The sequence below is a fragment of the Macrotis lagotis genome, chromosome 7 (genome assembly GCF_037893015.1).
Source record: "Macrotis lagotis isolate mMagLag1 chromosome 7, bilby.v1.9.chrom.fasta, whole genome shotgun sequence".
NCBI lineage: Eukaryota > Metazoa > Chordata > Mammalia > Peramelemorphia > Peramelidae > Macrotis > Macrotis lagotis.
Window position 1 is genome coordinate 143,339,440 of NC_133664.1, and position 20,144 is coordinate 143,359,583.

A 20,144-nucleotide genomic window follows, 5' to 3' on the forward strand; every position below is an offset into this window, starting at 1 on the left:
TTGTTTTGTTGTTTTTTTCTGGCCATCTGTCAAAATACTTAGACTGGTTTGTTGAAAAAGACAGGTAATCCAGGTAATAGAGATTTATTGATAAAAGAATGGTGTGGAGAAATATTTCTGGATAACTCTGGGGTTTTTTTGGGGGGGGGGTTACCATTTTAACCCTGGTCTCCAGACAAATAAAATAAAAATTTTGAAATCTTTCAATAAATGTTTATTAAGTGTTATGTTCAAGGCACTATGCTAAGGTACTAAGGATACGAAAGTGAAAATGGAATGATCCTTGTTTTCATAGAGCGTACAATTTAGTAAGGAGATGAGATATGTATGCAAATAGCTATAATACCATTTATAATATAATTAAGGAGAGGTCAGACTGGTAATAAGAGATTAAAGAAGGGTGAGATCATTTTTAGCTAAAGCAGCTCTGAAAAGTATCATGGAGGAGATGGTGCTTCTAATGTGAGACATGAGAAACAAGGAAGTTTCCAATAGGTTGGAGGGGAGAAGAAGAGGGAATTTGCTCAAGAAATAGGGACTGACATTGTATTAAATTTACCAAGTTAGGGGAGGGCAATAGGATGTCCAGAATGATATAAAAATAATTTAAATGAACTAGAATTTTGAGTAATCAAGAGTAGTACTAGTGAAGTAAGACTGGAAAGGCAAGTTGGAGTCATGTTGTTAAAGACTTTGAATGACAAATTAAGGTTTGTTCCATAGACAATGGGGAGCTATTCAAAGACTTCAAGTCAGGGAGTGATGTGTTCAGAATTATGCAGTAGAAAGATTACTTTGGTCATAGTATGAAGTATGGACTGAAAAGCAAAAGCAACACAGATCTTGGCAAGTGATTGGACATGAGAAGCAAAGGAGAACAAAAAGTCAAATGTGACTATGAATTATCTGGTCTGAGTGACTGGAGGAATCCTAATATCACTAACAAAAATAGTGGTGTTAGGATCAAGGGCAGTTTCTGATTGGTGAATGATGAGTTTGATTTTGGACACACTGAGTTAGAGGTTTTTGCTGGGATTTCTAGGTAGTAGTAGAAAGAAAGGGTTAGGAAATGTAGAACCAAAAGACAAGGAATAGAAAAAAAAGACTAAAAATGAAGATTTGGCAGTTATGGGAATATGATATTGCCAAGAAAGAGAAGAAGGAGGTTTGAGTAGAGGCATTTAGAAAAAAGAAGAAAAAAGAAAAATCATCCAAGAAAACTCACTTGAAAGAAACACATAGACAGAAAATCAAGATAGATTAGTGGAATAGAACTCGGTGAATGAAAGAATAGCTAGAATGAGGAGGTGCTTCAACAGTGTCAAACATCAAAAAAGGTCAAGTAAGATGAAAAGATTCAACTGTGTTTTTCAGTTAGGAGGTAATTGATGAGCTAGAAAAGGAATAGTTTTAGTAGCATATTAGAGATGAAAGCAAGATTATAGAAGACTGAGAATTGAATGTTTGATTAGAAAGCAGAAGTGGCAAATGGAGGCTAGCTTCTCTAAGTTTAACAGGGATAGCACAATTTAAGAGTATATGGTCAAATTAAGGAAAGGTTTTAAAACAAATCTTTAGTTTTGCCAATGAGTATATAAATAGGATTTGGATTTAAAAAAGAAGAGTTCCTTTAGATTAGTTAATCTGTTGCCAAAAGAATTTCCTTCCATTTCTTATAACCCTTTGTATTAATAGTAAAAATAAAAGGAGCAAAGAATTATTTAACCCCTTTCTCCAATTTGCCTGGAGATTAGATTCAGGACCTTAACTTGTATCTGTATAGAGAGAAAATATCACTTCAATTAATGTAGAAATTCTCCAAGGAATCCCTCCTTTCCAAAAATTGGTTTGGAGACCAAAGCCCCTCTGTAAAGGTCAAAGTCAAGTCCCTTACACCTAGAAGTATTAAAAGCAGCCCCCAGGAAAATTTCATGAAAGTCACCATAGAGAATCTACAAACTAAGGGGACAGCAACCTTCAACAGAGAAAAATGCAAGTTAGTTCTTTGAAGCATTTAAAAGAGATGTTCTCCCCTTTGTGCCCAGAGAACTACCCTTTCTCTAATACCCATGCTTTGGGAAGATTATGATGTTTATCAAAGTGTTTTTAAAAAGATGATAAAATGCTTCCCTTCACTTTGAACATATTAGTGTGTTCACGGCAGTGGATCCTTGTTCTTATTGAAGTGGAGATGTGCTTCCTTATGCTCTGGTTCTAGTTTACAACTACTATAAATCCTCCTTAGAACATTTAAGCGATGTTTGGGATGTCTCCCTCAGTTCAATCTAATAAGCATATATGAAGGACTTACTATAAACAAGGCACTGTTCCAGGCTCTAGGACAGAAATTCTTAACCTTAAGTTTGTGGACTTAATAAATTTTTAAAAAAATACTTGGTTTCCTTTGTAATCCTGTGTTTTAAAAATGGTATATATCACTAAAACTGATTTCCTTTGTAATCCTATATGTTTTATTTTATGCATTTAAAAATATAAGTCCATGGCCTTCATGATACAAAAAAAGTTAAGAATTTTTACTTTAGGATTATAAAGTATCTTATTTTCGGTTTGCAGTTGTTCTAACAGATACAGCTTGGCATGTCTAATGTAACAATAGGCAAGGTTATAGGGTTTCACTCATAGATGAGATTTTTGAAATTTGAAGCAGATGTAATTTCCCTCAAACTTGAAAATCTTGAGATAGTTGACCCTTTTGTTTTTATTTTTTTGCCATTATGTTAATCTATTTTAGGAATATAGAGAAAAAATAAAACAGACACTACCCTTATGAAGCTTACATTCTACTGGTTCTTTTAATGTTTTGTGGGTCCTATAAAACACCAGGGTGGTCCATATGTCATTCCTCACTGTCACTACATGAACCAGTCTACCTCCCTTTCCAATCATTCTATGACACTTTTTGCATGCAATTGCTCATTAGTAACCTACTACAGTCTTCTCATACTCTATCCTGTGTCTCTTTGGTTTTTTTGGGTCACCTATAATTTTGATTCTTTGCCTATTGTGGCATTTTATGAATCTTGCTGGAAGTCTTCCAGCATAACTGGAAGAATCTTTTTCTTAAAAAGATGCTTGTTATGTTTGTTTGTTTGTTTGTTTTTGCATGTAAGGACACACATATTCAAAAATACTGTGGGATGAACATTAGAATCTTAAAAGTCTCTGAATTATTAATAAAAGATGTTATCTTAGATTAAAATACTGTTATTAATTTTTATATATTTAAAACAAAAATGAATGACTGACCAGAAATAATAATAATAATAATAACTAATAATATTAATAACTATCTATCCCCTTCTTTCCTCTCACATCTACCACTCTAGGACCTCATTACCTTGTAAATGAACTATTATAATAGAATCCAAATTAGTCTCCCCAGTCTTTTCCTTCTCCAATCTATCTTCTCCACAGATGCATGATTTATATTCCTAAAACATAGATCTGACAATGTCTTCTCTCCTGTTCAGAAAGTTCTAGTGGGTCCCTTTAAAATAAAATATGAATGCTTCTGTTTCATATTTAAAGCCTGACTTTCAATTCTGTGTCCAGTCTACATTTCTGGACTTAGTATTTAGTGCTTCCCTTCACACACTCTGCCTTCCAGATAGACTAGCCTGTTTTCTGTTCTTCAAACTCTACATTCCAACTCTGTGTCTTTGCACTGGCTGTTCCCTGGGCCTAAAATGCACTCATCTCTCCTTAGAAACACCAGTTTTCATTAAAGAACTACAAAATGAGACTTTTTCTTATTCCTCCAGCTGCTAGTGCCCCCCCCTTCTATCTCCAGCAGATGTTATCTTGTTTTAAGGTTGTAAACCCTTTGTATTTACTTCTGTGCAGGCGTCATATTTTCCTTTCTCCTGTCCTCAATAGAATGGAAGTTCTTTGAGGGCAGAGAAATTTTTTTCATATTTGTCTTTGTATCCTCAGCAACTGGGACAGCATTTGGTACATAGTGGGCACTTAATAAATTGCTTGCTAAGTGACTGACTGATTGATTGACTAGTTCACATTTTTATAGCCCTTTTCAATTTATAAAGTACAATCCTCACAACTTCATTTTGCTATGTCAAAAAATCTTTATTTTTATTTCATTTTATCTTTTTAGACTTTTTTGCAAGGCAATGGGGTTAAGTGGCTTGCCCAAGGCCACACAGCTAGGTAATTATTAAGTGTTGAGGTCGGATTTGAACTCAGGTATTCCTGACTCTAGGGCCAGTGTTCTATCCACTGAGCCACCTAGCTGCCACCATGTCAAAAATTCTTGATGTCTTTGATATGATTTCTTCACCAATATTGATCACAACACCCCTGCAGTCTAGTAGATTATCTTAAAGAATTGCTCTGGTAGAAAAGTTGATCACCCTGATGAATCTCACCAAATCTAGCTAAGACTGATCTTCAGCAACAAATACAGGTCATCATTTGTCTATATTTAAAGTCTCTCACTTTGCCAACACTTTTGAAAACTCAAAGGAGGGTTGTGTTAGTAAATGTTCAACAACAGGCTCTTGGGGGGAAAGTATATACAACACATTTTTAAGGTTAATCTATACTAGCAGCATTTCCTCTACATATTCTTAAATATAGGAAAACAATAAATCAAGTCTTGATTTTTTTAGCTTTTATCAATTTCTGAGGTGCAAATGTTCATGCTGAAAAGTTAACAATCAGCTCTTACGCTGACTCAAATCCAGTCTCCTCCATATCATGACAAAGCATTGAAAGAACTTCAGCAGAAATTTTCCTACTGATGATAGCAAGAAATTGCCCACCCTATAAGAAAAAATAGCTAATACAAGTGATTTGTCTTTTTTTTCTTAGAATACATGTAACTTCTTGAAGTAGGATAGCAAAAAGAGAAAGACCTATTCTCTTGATTCCATGACTTAGAATTTCTTTTTTCTTTTTAAGATGAGGTCACCCTCTCTCACCTAAGCTGAAAGTACAGAGGTTAGTCACAGATCCATCCTACCACTGACAGGCATGGCAGATTTAACTTGTTCCATTTCCCACCTGAGCCAATTCACCCTTCCCTTAGACTATTTTAGGTCCTATCCCCAAACCCCACAATATTAATAAAGATGTTAATGATGACATCCAATTGCCAGACTCCACTGCAACTCAGAACTCTTGAGCTCAGGAAATCCATCAATCTACTGGGGTAGCTGAGACTACAGGAAAACAAATTGAACTTTAAAGAGAGCCTAGTCCAAACACTTCAGTTTTTACAAAATCAAGGCTTATAAAGATATAGGTATTGGTACAAAGTCATACACCTAATTAGTGGCTATGCAATACAAGAATCCTAGTTACCTGAGATTCACCCTGATACCCTTCCCCCCCCTATACTATATTGCCAATTTCCTTATTTTTCCTAATTAAAAAAATAGAACATAGGGGCATCTATGTGATGAAGTGGATAGACCAACCCTGGAGTCAGGAGGACCTAAGTTCAAATCTGGCTTAGGGCTTGGGCAAGTCACTTACCTCTACTACCTTGCAAAAAATAGAAACTGAAGATAGAAAGAATTTTTTTAATTGTTGTTTTTGAATTAGAAAATACTTTAGAAACTATCTACTCCAAACTCCTAATTTTACAGTTAAGGAAATTGAGGTTAATGTCTTATCCAAGGGATCTTCTCATCCATTTGCTTGGTTTTGAGTAAGGAACTATTCCAGGAAAGAAAAAGTATCATACATTTTAAAATAACTTCAGAGAAAAGTATCTGTCTTTTTCAAGAACCTATTATCAAATGGTAACTCTTACTATACAGAAATGTTTTCTTGTAACCAACAAATTTTATGCTACTATTCTAAATATTCTAGGTTTTCATTCTATTTCCTTTTATTTTATATAAGTAGAGATTAAAGAATGTCTAGTCATATTATGCATACAAATTTCTTCATCTAGCCTATAATCAAACTTCTTTCCTCCAGGCTCAGTATTTTTGTTCCAAATTTTCCAGTGGTTCTCCTTAATACTTGCCTCAAGTTCTTAACATTCTCCTTTATCTAGGAATCTTAGAATTCATAAGGAGCCTCTTTAATTCTGGTTCTGATGAGTGACTGACTTCATGATTCCTGTATCTATCCAAGTCCTGCTGATTTTCTAACTACTGTACTTCCTAGCTGACTCATGGTCAGTTTATTATCCAGCAGGATCTCTCTCACCTTCTCCTCCTCCTGAACTTGAACTAGTCTTCCTTCACCTTGCTTTGGGGTAACTGGTTTTTCTTTCCATAAGTGGATATCTCTGCCACTTATGCTTCATTTTTATTTGACAGCTCTTACTTACTAGGGTCACTTTTGAAAACTCACATTGTCTTCCAATGTGCCATTTACCATCTCCTGTCTCATTTTGACTCTTCCTTTAGGGATAAAAAGCAGGTTCTGCATTATCCAGGGCAGTGAATGAAAACACTAAATAAACATCATTTGTTTTGTTTCCATGAATTTGATGCAAATGCATTGATACCTTTCTCTATGGAATAATAGCTAACATTTTTATAGGGCATATTATTTGCCAGGTGCTTTACAGTTATCTCCACACCAATCCTGAAAGGTAGGTAGTATAATTATCCCCACTTTACAGATAAGGAAAGTGAAACAAAAAGAAGTTAAATGACTTGTCCAGGGTAACACAATTCTCAAGTGTCTGAGGCTGGATTTGAATAATCTTTCGACTAATTGGGCACTCATCTAATGGTTTTAGGCTTTATAGTCTATTTTCCCAGTTTATTGATGTTAGTTCCTTTAGAATAAAACCAGTTTTCATATTTAAATAATCTCTTAGTAAATTTTCTCTGCTTCTATGTTAACTTCAAGGTAGCAGTTTCCATTTGAATTGGCCTGACTTGGTGCTCTGCTTTCATTTCAAACAACCAAATTATGTATATTTGTATACTGTTCTTCCTTTTTTATATTCTATCCACTATAAATAATTCATAGTATTTCTTTCAGAAAAACACAAAAACCCTTTCTGACCCCCCCCTCTTTTTAAAAAGGGATGAAGAAAACAGTTAAACTATGGAAGATCTTCCATCCTTACAGAGAATATAGTTATGAGTGAGGCCTATTCAAGCTAGGATCAGCCCCAAGGACTTCAGAAGAGGCCTGTTTCCTTTTCAGTGTATTTAGCTCCCTTTCTATACTTGCCTTTGCTATGTCTTTCATGCTTGAAAACACTGCTTTTAATATCACCCCAGCGCAGGAGTGTTTTGTTCTTACTCAGAAGTAAAACAAGACCATCTGATGAGGTCTTTCTTTTTTTCTTTTTTTAATCACATTTAAGTCTTAGATGGAAAAGAAGGCTACCCTGACAAAAGCAGTCTTTATTTAGACAAACAGCTTTAGAAATACTTAGAAATATGTAGCAACAAATGAGAAACTTCATTTGCAGATAGCTATTTAGCAAAATCCTTTGTATAGTGGGATTCTCTCACTGTTTTCAGGACACTTGGTTTGCTTACTTTTTAATTAAGGAAAGAGTAGCTCATAGAAGTAGAAATGGGAGGTACCTAGGAAGCCATCTAAACTAACCCCTTATTTCACAGATAGGGAAACTGAGGCCCAGAAAGGTTAAATGACTTGCCTAAGGTTAAGTAGCAAATGGCATAATAGGATTTGAATCTAGGTCTTGTGGCTGAAAATCCAATGGAGGCAAATGTTAAATATCTTCTTAGTTCTTTAAGGATTACAACATGGAAAAATGTTCAAGTCTCCTAGGATACATGAGGAATTTTCACATTTTCCATTATCATGAGAATTCTAAATGTCTACTGGGCACTAAATAAAATTACTGTACCAGTGCTTTTGAAAATAATGCTACCTGAGTCACTGATGTGGAAAAGACCTAAGTTCTTTTATCTGGTGCTATTACTGCAGATGATCTGGTTTGTTTAGAAGGCTGTGGGCTGTCTCTGCAATGACACAGCTCCCATTGTTTCTTATTTCTACCCTAAGCATAAAATGCTATCATTTCTGGAAGGGAAATGGTAGGATTCTGTTATGAAAAGATTTTTTTTTTAAGTGTGGTAAGTTTCTTGCTTAAGGGTGTTGAACCCCTCTGCATTGGTATTTAAGCATAGGACATTCACGTGTATGTGTGTGTGTGTGTGTGTGTGTGTGTGTGTGTGTGTGTGTGCTTGGAGTGTGTGGTTGTAAAAACCAATTTCTGTTGCCCTTATATGATAAAATGGATTTTAACAAATATGAAACCAAAGACTATTTTAGTTTTGCCAGCTAGAAGCATTGTGTTTTTGGTCAGTCAATTCATATCAAGGACTGATTACAACTAGAAGATAATAGGGGAAGGAGAAGATGCAATCCCAGGCTTTGAGGTACCTTCAATACTTCAATCATAAAATAAAGAAAAGTGAAAATCAAGTGCCAACAAATAAGTGGGAGAATGGGAAAGAGGTGACCAGCTTTGTTGCAGTAGAGTCAGAGAGAATTGCTGGCAAAAACTTCATGGAATAGGTAAGTTTTAAGTAATTTAGAAAAATATGAGAGAATCCTTTCTACCCCTGATGTTTTGCTCAAAGGCAAAACAGGTTTTTCATTGTTACTCTATGCAAGACTCCACACAAATGTAAGCTTCTTAAGGGTAGGGATTTATTATTTATTTTTGTATCTGCCACAGTACCTCACACAATGGCAGGAACTTAATATTTGAATGAATAAATGTATTTTCCTATTGCCTAAGTTCTTCAGTCTGATATTCAGGGTCCTGTATAATCTAACCTAGTTCTAACATACTTACCTAATTATTTAGCTCTGTTATCTAATATATACCCTCTCCAAGTCTGTTGAGTCTGCTTATCATTCTACATACAGGCTATACAAAGAGGCAAAGCCCTTTTCCACCTTCTTCCCTATTTAAATTCAACTCATCTTTCAAGGCTCAGCTAAAATCCTTCCTGTGATTACTCTAGCCTACATTGATCTCTCCTTTCTCTGAATTCCTACAGCACCAATAGTCTCTATGACACAATTTATCACTTGGTAATGCACTATCTGTGATATTGTTCCCTAATTGTTTTCATTTGAGTATATCTTGGCTTGCCAACAAGACTGTTGGAGGACATAGCTCCTGTTTATTGCTTCTTTTGTATTCTTTCCCTTACCTTTCTTAGTACTAAACACAGAGAAGATGCTTATTAAAAAATTCTAAATTATTCAGGGCAACAGGGGACAGGAATGGTGTGAGTGGAATGTCTATTGAAAAATTTTTTTCTTTTTAAAAAATAATCAGTCAAAAAAAATAAAAAAAAATTAAAAAATCAGTCTTAGAAAATCACTTGAACCTCTTTCCCTAGGTTTACTAGTGCTGTTAAAAAGTAATAACATGGGTTAACTTGCATTTTCCCTCCTTCTGGAAATCCCTGACCATCATCCAATAGACATACACAGTGAAGAAACCATAAGCACAAACTATTGTAATAGACTTGTGACTGGTTCCTCTACCTGGTCTTTCCCTACTCCAGTACATCCTCCCTCAGTTGTTAAACTGATATAACCAAAGGTTAGAACTAACCTTTCGATAGGACCATATCACTCTCCCCTTATCCCTTTCAAGAAACTCCAATGGCTGTCTAGCACTTCCAAGATCAAATGTAAAATCCTCTGTTTGGCATTGAGAAGCCCTCATAATTGTCTTTTTCTACCTTTCTAGTCTCCTTACATTTTATTTCCCATCATGTACTCCAGTCCAGTGTCAGTGACTTTAGTCCAGTCTGGTGACACTGGCCTTCTTGTTGTTTCTGGACCAAGACACTCCTCTACATTTTGGGCATTTTCACCAGCAAGTCCTCTATGTCTGAAATTCTCTCCTTGTCTCAGCTTCCTGACTTCTCTGACTTTCTTCGGGTCTTTGCCAGAATCTCACCTCTGCAAAAAAAAACCTTTCCCAGAGCAGCTTCTTGCCAGTGCCTTCCTTCTGTGATTCCCTCCAAGTTAAAGATTATTTGGTCAGAGTGGTTTGCTTGTTGTTTTCCCACTTTGGTTGTAATTTCCTTGAGGGAAATGTTTTCACCTTGCATAATATCACCAACTTGGCACAGTGTTTGATAACGAATACATGTTGATTTAACCAAAGGCAAGCAAAGGGAGGTTTAGGAAGGGACCTGGGAAATCAGGGTCTATAATTGCATTCTCTTTTATAAATGAAATAATTTAAAGTTCTCTACTGACCCACCTTTGGTAGGATACGCTTGAGTTTACCAGCTATAGGGATCAATGTGTGCTGATCTATCCACACTCTATCCCTTATAACTAGGACCACCCTAAATTCCAAACAACTGATCTATGGCATTGAGTTAACTGTTTGCATACATTTCTCAAAGCTCTGCAGTATGTCCTTATTAATAGGACTTAGTTATATCACTGTTACAGTTTTAATTATCTGAAGAAATGTATTCTTCTTTGAAAACATCTCTCTTTAGCTTTCCTCTATTATTGTGTCATCCTGTGCCTCTCTGAGCATAAGTACCCCCCAAAGAACTTAGTAATTGAAATTGCAAATATATATGTTTATATTTACATCTGTGAATATATAAGTTAAGTTATCCACAATGACAAAGTATTGCCATATTTTTGAGGAGGGGGGGAGGGGGAAAGAGAGAGAGAGAGAGAGAGAGAGAGAGAGAGAGAGAAAGTGCTAGTTTGACATGTTTGAAATGCTGAGGAAAGAAACCAGAGCCAATATTAAAGCTTATAAAGTATGGGCAAGTAATGAACTAATTTGGATGTAATTTTCAGTAAATTAAAATCAGTCTATAAAATGTGTTCTAGGGTAACTAGCAATTGTCGAACTACTCAAAATATGGAAGTTGAAAAACATTTTAAATATTATCTTTACTAAGCATGATGATGGGCAAGTTATTTAACCCCATGAGGTTGCTTCCTCATCTTGTAAAATGGGCATGTTAATATTTTAAAGCTAACTCACTGGATTGTTTGTTGACTTGAAAGTAGGGATGAAAGAAAAAGTATTTCTAAACCCTCATATGGCATGCTTTGATCTAAGCATTGGAGGTACAAATAGAAAAGTAGTTGTAACCTTTCTTCCTTACATTTTCAATAGGAGATAACACATATTGGGGAGTGGTAGCCTTGAAGTTTTACTTAGACAATTATATGGATGGTATAAGGGGACATAAGGTAGGATGACATATCTCTTCTAGTAACAACACTTATTTGATTATGATAAAGTACTTGGCAGACTTTGGGACAGCTGGGTAGCAGCAGACAGAGTATTCGGCTTGTTGTGGAAAAGACTTTTCCTGAGTTCAAATATGGCCTTAAACATATACTAGCCGTGATCCTGGATAAATCACTTAACCCTGTTTCCTCATTTGTAAAATAAATTGGAGAAGAAAATGGCAAACCACTCCAGTATCTTTGCCAAGATTACCTGAAATGGATCCCCAAAGAAATAATTTTGCTAACTTTAAAGGAGTTTTTGTTGTTATTATGACCAGTATTATTATCATAACATGATCAGTAAATTTACAATTCTTTTTTTGATGCAATTGGTTTTCATCTCAACTTGAGATTTCACCCATGTAGGTAATTGCCAGTATGGAAACATCACCACTACATGATAACTTTTATATATTCAAAAGGAATAGCAAATTGCACATAATATATTTTCAGTTTCATGTGCAATCAACTCTTTTTCTACTCTGCTACATTATGGAAATACTTGTTTTATTTCTTAAATTCAGAATAAAATAAATAAAATATAAAATAAAAAACACCACTACTACCACTACCACTACAGGCCAGCAACACCTTTACAATTAATAGTCTTAAAGAGTTATGATGATCATTGTGGCCTACTGAGATATTCCATGATTTGTCCTTTACACATTCTACTGTCTAAATGTCAAAAGTGGAATACAGACCCCAGTCATCATGACTGTAAGAGCTGCCCACTAGCTTCTATGCAATAATACCTCTCTTGTAACTCAATATGAATATTAATCTCCCAGAATCATAGAAATTGACAACAATTACTTTTTAAGATATAGTCAAGGCACTTTAGAATAATTTTATTTCATTTCAATTAGATTTTAGGCTATTAAGGACTAAGTGCTACTGAATTTTGTGTTTTCAGAAAGCACTATTTTATTAAATTATTATTATCTCTATAATTGTTATTTTAAACCAAGACAAGTTTAGTGAAGTGAGTGTCAATTGGGTACAGGAGTGCAATAGGCTAGTAATTTCATTATATTGTCAGAGAACTGAAATCACTGCTTCTCTGTCAGTGATAACAAAACTGAATAGTTGGATTTCTTACCTTCCCTATAGAATACGTTTCCATACTTAGGGAAAAATGATAAATGTTATGCATGAAATAAATACATGTTAATTATTTAACAGATCTTTCTCAGATATTGAGGATATTTCTTAACTTGGTTCAGACTTTTGAGTTCATAGAACTCAAGTTGAAGAAATTTCCTCTGTTGATGAAAATTAACCACTGCTCTGTAAATTATAGCATTACAGCTAACTTGGGGAACTTATAGGTTAAATGATTTGCCATGGGTCAAACAATGAATAAAATGTGTCAGGGATGGACAGACCCAAGAACCAAACTGGCCTGATAGTCCAGAACCATTCTAAGACAAGTGTTCTACCTAGGAGCGCAAAGACTTGTTTTGGGCTTGACCTGAGCCTTTGGAAGTAGCTATTGAGGCACCAGTACAACCCTACAGTTTGGACAGAATGAGCTGAAGGTAATGTGGAATACACTAGAGCCTTTGATTTCTGGCATACAGTCCTCAGCTCTGACAAAGAGGAAATTCCTTAATATTGGCAAGAAACTTTAAACTTTTCCAAATCTGTTTTAGTTTCACCTTACCAATGAAGGCTGAGATAGTCTGAAAGAGGAAAGGTGGAGAGAGATTGTGAGAAGGGATACTTTTAAAGGAACTGAAGAAATCTAATGGAGAGGCAAAATACAAAGGAGTCATAGCAAGGAAGAGGAGTAGTATTCTAAAAATGCTGCTTAAAAAGCAGATTATTTTGGTCAGTTTTAGCTTGAATGGCTCCTTAAGCTGCCTTGAATTCTATGTTGAATTCATCTCATAGTTACATTATCAGGTGCTTGCTGGAAATAATGAAAACTCTATTATTTCTGTCTCCCTGTTTTCAGCATCTGTTATAGAAGTAGATAATGGTTCCTAAGTGACCTAGCTTACCTGTGGAACAAAGGGAAATCCATATGTTGGTTCCATTCTCAGAACTTCATGCTTCAGTTTCCTCTTCTGTAAATGAAAGAAGACATTAGCCTTAATGGTCTCTTAAATCTCTTTCAGCTCCAAATTTATGATCCTACGATTGTAGGAAAAGGCTCTCTGAAATATGAGTGAATTACATAGAATGAGATGGGACTGACAGGGTGGGAGGCGGGAAGGGATCCCTCCATTTGGGATGTTTTCGGCAAAGACACTAGAGTAGTTTACCGTGTCCTTCTCTAACTCGTTCTCCAAATGAAGAAGCTGAGGCAAATAGGGTTAAGGGACTTGACCAGGAAGAGGCCAGATTTGAACTTGACCAGGAGAGTGCCAGCCATAGCACTCCATCCCCTGCATCACCTAGTGGCCACTAGAATTGCATACACTTATGTATGCCTGTGAACATATACATATACATTTTTGTACATACACACTTACATGTGCAGTATTCAAATTCAGATTTTCCTGACTCTAATTTCAGCATTCAATCCACTATGCTATCTAGCTGCCCAATAAGTATGACCATTGCTAGCAAAATAAAATATTCCTGTGGTGGTAAACCTATTCTCTAGTTCAAGGAAAGCACTGCCTGACTCTACTTCAAAGATATTTCAAAAAAGCCTAAACACTATCTCCATTTCAATGAGTCTGGTTTTATGGGGTTTTTTTCCTTTCCCCTGCAGGTTGTATTGAAGAAGGGATGGCCTCATGATTTCAAAAATGTTTGCTAACTGTGTTGTGATTACAGATAGGTGGGCCCATTATCCCTGAGGTCCCTTACAGTTCTAATATTCTAGAATCTAGGTATTTATAAATCCTGAGTCTCGAGAATTAACGATCTTGCCTCTGAAAAAGGGTTTTGACCTTAAAAACAGCAAAGAGATAGTGCATAGAGCTCTGTCATTTCAAGAGAATTCCCTAATGTTCCCTTTTAAATTATGATGCTAAAATGATCCTCCCCAGAGATAGCTGGAAGCAATTTGCTACCTAAATCAGGGAAGCAAACATTCCACCTTGCCAAGACTGATGGAGTCGTGGGCATCATAATGCCTGTAGCAGGTGAATCAGACCATAAAGCTGCATCTGTTAGATAACAGACTCCTCTAAGAGGGCCAGACCAGCAGGAACCGCTTGGAGTAGTTCTCATCAGGGTGGTCCATGGTTTTTGTGACAGTGATCCAGTCAAGTCATTCTTACTGCTTGGGTCTGACTCCTTGAGCAGGCATCAGGTATCAATAACATGATAAGATTATTCAACTGTAGAAATTGCTTGACTTGAAGAAATGAATATCCATTAAAGAAGATAATTATCGTGGACTTGGCTAACATTGGAATAGAGACTTCCTAACCCACAAACAAATGAATGCCAAAATTTGGATTTTTTTTTAGCTTTTGGAGAATCTTAAAAAAAAAAAGTGACCTGAAGAAACTTTTTGTACAATAGGCATAACTGTCCTCTTGGACTAACAGCATTATTTTGCTGTTGTCCAATTGGATCCAAATCTTCATGACTCCATTTGATATTTTCATGACAAAGATTACTGGAATGGTTTCCCATTTCCTTCTTCAGGTCATTTTATAGATGAGGAAACTGAAGCAAACAGGAACCAGTGACTTGCCCAGAGTCATGCAGTATTATTAGTCACCATAAAACCTTAATGCTGTAAGGAAATATAGTGATCACTTAACCCAAACCTCTTATTTTTACAGATAAGGAAACCAAGGGCTAGAGAGCTTAAGTGAGTAATCGAAGTTTGATGAGTTATATATAATAGTGGTACTGAGACTAGAATGAAAGTCTACCAGTATGAATTCTAGGACCGTAGGTGGCCTCTAATCAGTGGTTCAACGACTTTCAGGATTACACTTGTACAATGAAAGAAGCTCAAAAAGGAGTGAAACAGACATACATATTAATGACATATACCTAAAGGAATAGATAGATATAAAGATCATTTTTATTTATTATTATTATTTGTCATTTATTTATTTTTTAGGTTTGTTTGTTTTTGCAAGGCAATGGGGTTAAGTGGCTTGCCCAAGGCCACATAACTAGGTAATTATTAAGTGTCTGAGGCCAGATTTGAACTCAGGTACTCCTGACTCCAGAGCCAGTACTCTTATCCACTGTACCACCTAGCCACCCCCCTGGCATTTATTTATTAATGTGAAGATAGATGGGGCTCCAGGGAAAGAATGAATTTTCTGCCATTTCCCATCCTCTTTCTTCACTTACCAACCCTCCCACTACCTTAAACAAAATAGAAAGAAAGGAAGGAAGGAAGGAAGGAAGGAAGGAAGGAAGGAAGGAAGGAAGGAAGGAAGGAAGGAAGGAAGGAAGGAAGGAAGGAGGGAAGGAGGGAAGGAGGGAAGGAGGGAAGGAGGGAAGGGAGGGAGAAAGGAGGCTAGATCTTTCTTTACTTCTTGACAGGGCTATTTTTCTCCTTCAATCAAACCTTTAGTTCAGGGCCAAACACTAAGGAGTTTTGGATAAGGAGATCCAAATGATTATTGTGAGTGATGGTGACTAAAACAAATATTACTCTATTGATTTGGCTTTTTAGAGTAAACATACATATTTCTTTGATTTGAGCAATTGTAAAGAGCATTCAGTACTTGAAACTCCAAAAAGATTTCAAAACTTTCTGTTGCCTATTCATATTCTATAATTTTTATCCCTGAATATGGCATTACCTTAAAAAGTAGATATATTCAACAAGCCACATGATTCACTAAAAACTACTTTTTCCCTCTTCAAGGTCATTAGGTGGAATTTGAATATTAATAGCAATGTGTGGGCTGGTTCAGTTGGTAGCTGTTTTTTCTCTGTAAACGCTGAAGTCATAAAAGCTAAGTGGTAAGGCCATTGTGGACTAACAGACTAAAGCCATTTCTGCAAGTCGGCCTGTGAATGGATGGCATTCAACTGTATAAAAGCCCCAGGGAGGATGGAGACAGAGCGCAGAACACCAGAGGCTTCCAACACAACACTGCCCTCTGGAGCCCCATGACTCACTCTCCCACACCCAACAAAGGAAACAAAAGAGAGAGCACCAACAAAAGGTCCTGATCCATGTTGTTGAAGTGAATAGCATGGCGAGATGAGTAATGCAAACAACTGTTGTAAATAATATGGAAGTATAAAGTCATTTATCACAGCATATAAATGCCGTGTCAAGGATGAGTTAATGGTAGAATGAAAACCAACCTGCCTGGGGCTGAAGATGAGCACACATAATAATGCCAAAGCATCCTAGTCTGATGAAGGTTCCTCGGCAGAAATCTCCCTTTAAACATCTATATGTATACATTTTACATACGCACATATTTTTTGTACAATGAACAAGGAAAAACATGTGGTATGTGTCTGTGATTAGAAGACAAGTATGGAGAGGAAACTTTGAATCATGCATTATGATCATTTAAAAGAGTTTACAAATTAATGAATTATAACAAAACAGATGGAAGAGACTAGTGTTTATATTCAGACTTGGGAACTTAGGAAGCTGGAACTTTTATTGAGATTTTAGAAATTAAGCTGAGAAAGGAAGTATCAGTTTGAGAAGTTAGAGTTTAAGAAATGTAGACTAATAATAGCTTTATGTGAGACTTGGTATTTAGAGTTGATTATTTATAGGGGAGGGGAAATGTTATTTTATTGGTCAAAATAATTCAATATGTTTGAAGCCTACAATAAAGAAAATTATTAAAAGTGACTGACAGGGAACATTTTCTCTAAATACTGCTAAGAAAGACAGCTTTCTAAAAAGACTTGCTTAAATTGTGTTCTTTGAGAAATGCCACAAATGCTTCCTACCAAAAAGATACCATTCATCTATCTGGCTTGTTCTTTAATTCCCCTAGCCACTACTAAAATACATATGCTGTTTGAGATCCTCACTATCCATAAAGGAAAAAAAAAAACAAATCCACTTTTCTATACATATACATATATATGTATATATATATATATATATATATATATATATATATATATATGTAGAGATATTGAAGATGGGCAATGAGTTTGGTCCATAATTGAATAAGAGAAAAAGCATGGGTTTAATTGTATCCCACAAATTGGATAACTCTCTCAACAATGCCACAGTACTCCCTTAAAACAAAGCCATCTTTTTTAACACCAATATTCAGAGAGTTACAGAATTCCAGTTTCAAGAGACTACACGGGCCCTTGACAGGTGACTTAAGCATTCATCCAGCCTCTGCTTAAAGACCCTCAATGAAGGAAAATGCACTACATCCCAAGGCAGCTCATCTCACTTTGGGATGGTTCCAATTGTTGACAGTTTTTTCCCTCACATCAAACCTAAATCTGAGTTTTTTATAACTTCTACCTGCTATTTTACTTCTGTCCTTGGAGAATAAGCAGAAGTCTAATACTTTTTCCATATGCTCATGAAACATTTAAATATAGTTATCCTATCTCTCTAAAGTTTTCTCTCTTCCAGGCTAAACACATCCTGCAGTTGATCTTCTTGAGATCCTTCACCACCCTAGTATCTCTCATCTGGATGCAATATGACTCATCAATGCCCTTCCAAAAATGCATCACTTAGAATTGAATTCAGAACTCTAAATATGGTGAGACTAAGGAAGAGCTGATAACAACCCAAGCAGTTCAAAAAGGTCTATCAGTTACTTTTTTTTCATTACACCACTTCTTCTAATGATACTATCTACTTGTGAATCTTAAGAACACCACAGTCTCCATAGAATCAAAGTTATAGGTGACCCAAGGATAATGGAAATGTGCATAATGAGTTATAATTATATTCCCAATGATGATTGGTGCACAAGAAGTGAGATAAAAAAGGGGCAACTAGGTGGCACCGTGGGTAGAACACCTGCTCTGGAGTCAGGAGGACCTGAGTTCAAATCCGACCTCAGACACTTAATAATTACCTAGCTGTGTGGCCTTGGGCAAGCCACTTAACTCCATTGTCTTGCAAAAAAAACAACTAAAAAAATGGGATAAAAGATATTTTGTCCAGAAATATATGATCATAGGAAGAGCTGTACCCCACTGTGTGCAAAAGGAATACAAAATAGTTTGAATTCTCCCTTAGTACCCATAGGCTATCATTTTCTTTCATGGTGAACTTATGGGAAGACAGCAGGAGTCACATAGAAGATATTTATGAATTCCAATCTTCATTGTTATAGGGAATATACACATCAATTAAGAGAAAGGTAGAAGAATCCTTGAGGTCTATTCTCTTCTCCAACCAGGGCTGTTCATCAAGTTAGCATATTGTCATCTTGGAAGATATAGAAAGTCTAATTATGAGTTGGGGGGAATATCAGACAGGTTTTTGGTTTCTTCAAGACACTGAAGTTAAGTGACTTGTCCAAAGTCACACAGCTAGGTAATTATTAAGTGACTGAGGCTGATTTGAACTCAGGTCCTCCTGACTCCAGAGCAGGTTTCTACCCACTGTGCCATCTAGCTGCTTCCAAACAGATAGGTTTTAATGATCTGGGGAAAAACATGGAAGCAACAAGTCATAGAGGGGAGAAGAATACAATATTCCCTAAGGTGGGTCAAGGTTAGTTCCAAGAATTCTGGAAATACCATGAGAACACTAGGTCAGGAATGTACACCTTCAGCAAATGAACCATTGAGGTATCCATGGAGAAAGAAGAATGCAAAATAGAGAAAGACTACTGAATATAAACATTATCAATATTACTCTTTTGTCAGATCATAAGCCAAGATTTTTTCCATTTAAATAATGAAATGTTACGTCTTTCTTTTTGTTTGGAAATCCAATTTTTCAGTTTTTCTACTCTATATCCTACCACTTACTAGGTGCGTGACCTTGGGTAGGTCATTCTACTTTTTATGCCCCATTTTCCTCTTTTGTAAAATGAGTGAATGGTATTAAAATAAGATGTATCAAACTTGCTATCCACAAAACTCCCTAGAGCAATTGGAATCAGATTAAAATGTAAGTAGGAAATTTTTAACATAATAAATAAAAATAAAATACAAAATAAATATTAATTAATGGATTTCTAAGTTAATAGGGGTCTGCAGGGATTAACTTCTATTTGACTTTGACACCTTTGGACTCAAAATTTTATGATCTATATAATATATATGTATGTATATATATATAATTAAAACTTTTGATCTGTATAATAATTCAACAATGTTGTGATTAGGTACAATGATGTCATTCCCACTACTGTCATAGAAAATATTCTTTACCTTTATTGGTAGAAGAGATAGTATCTTCAAGGTTTTTCTTTGGTCCAGACTTTTGATTTTGTGGAAAACTAAAGCAAATCAGTAATTCATGGGAACTTTATAGTCTCTTTTCAAATATATTTTGTTGTTCTCATTTTTTCAGATATTGTCACTTCCCAAACAAAGACTGCATATTTTGATTGTAGAAGTTCCCTGGGATACCACGATATTAGGTCACATAATAAATGTCAAAAGTTCTTTAACCCATGGCTCCCCATTTCTTGGGTCAGCCCTTTTCCCATTATGTCATGATGCCAATTAAATGTAAATTCAAAAGGTAACAAATACATTTTTCTCTCTTAGATGAGATGTGAAACAAAACTGTATTATTTACAAATATAATTTACAAATGATAGCTCTCTGATCAAATTAAAGAAAACTTCTTTTCACAGGAGAATTGACCATGAAGACTGAAGTGTACAACTGGAAAGAAATGTTTATCTTAACCTTGATTTGGAAGTGATCACTAAAGCTGAGATTTGTCTTGGATTTGGCTGACTCTTGGTTTGCTCTAATTATTTGCTCTAATGTTTGCATTGCAATTGGATTATATTAAAAATAATAATGACTGTTAATTAGAACATTTAAATTAGGTGATAAAT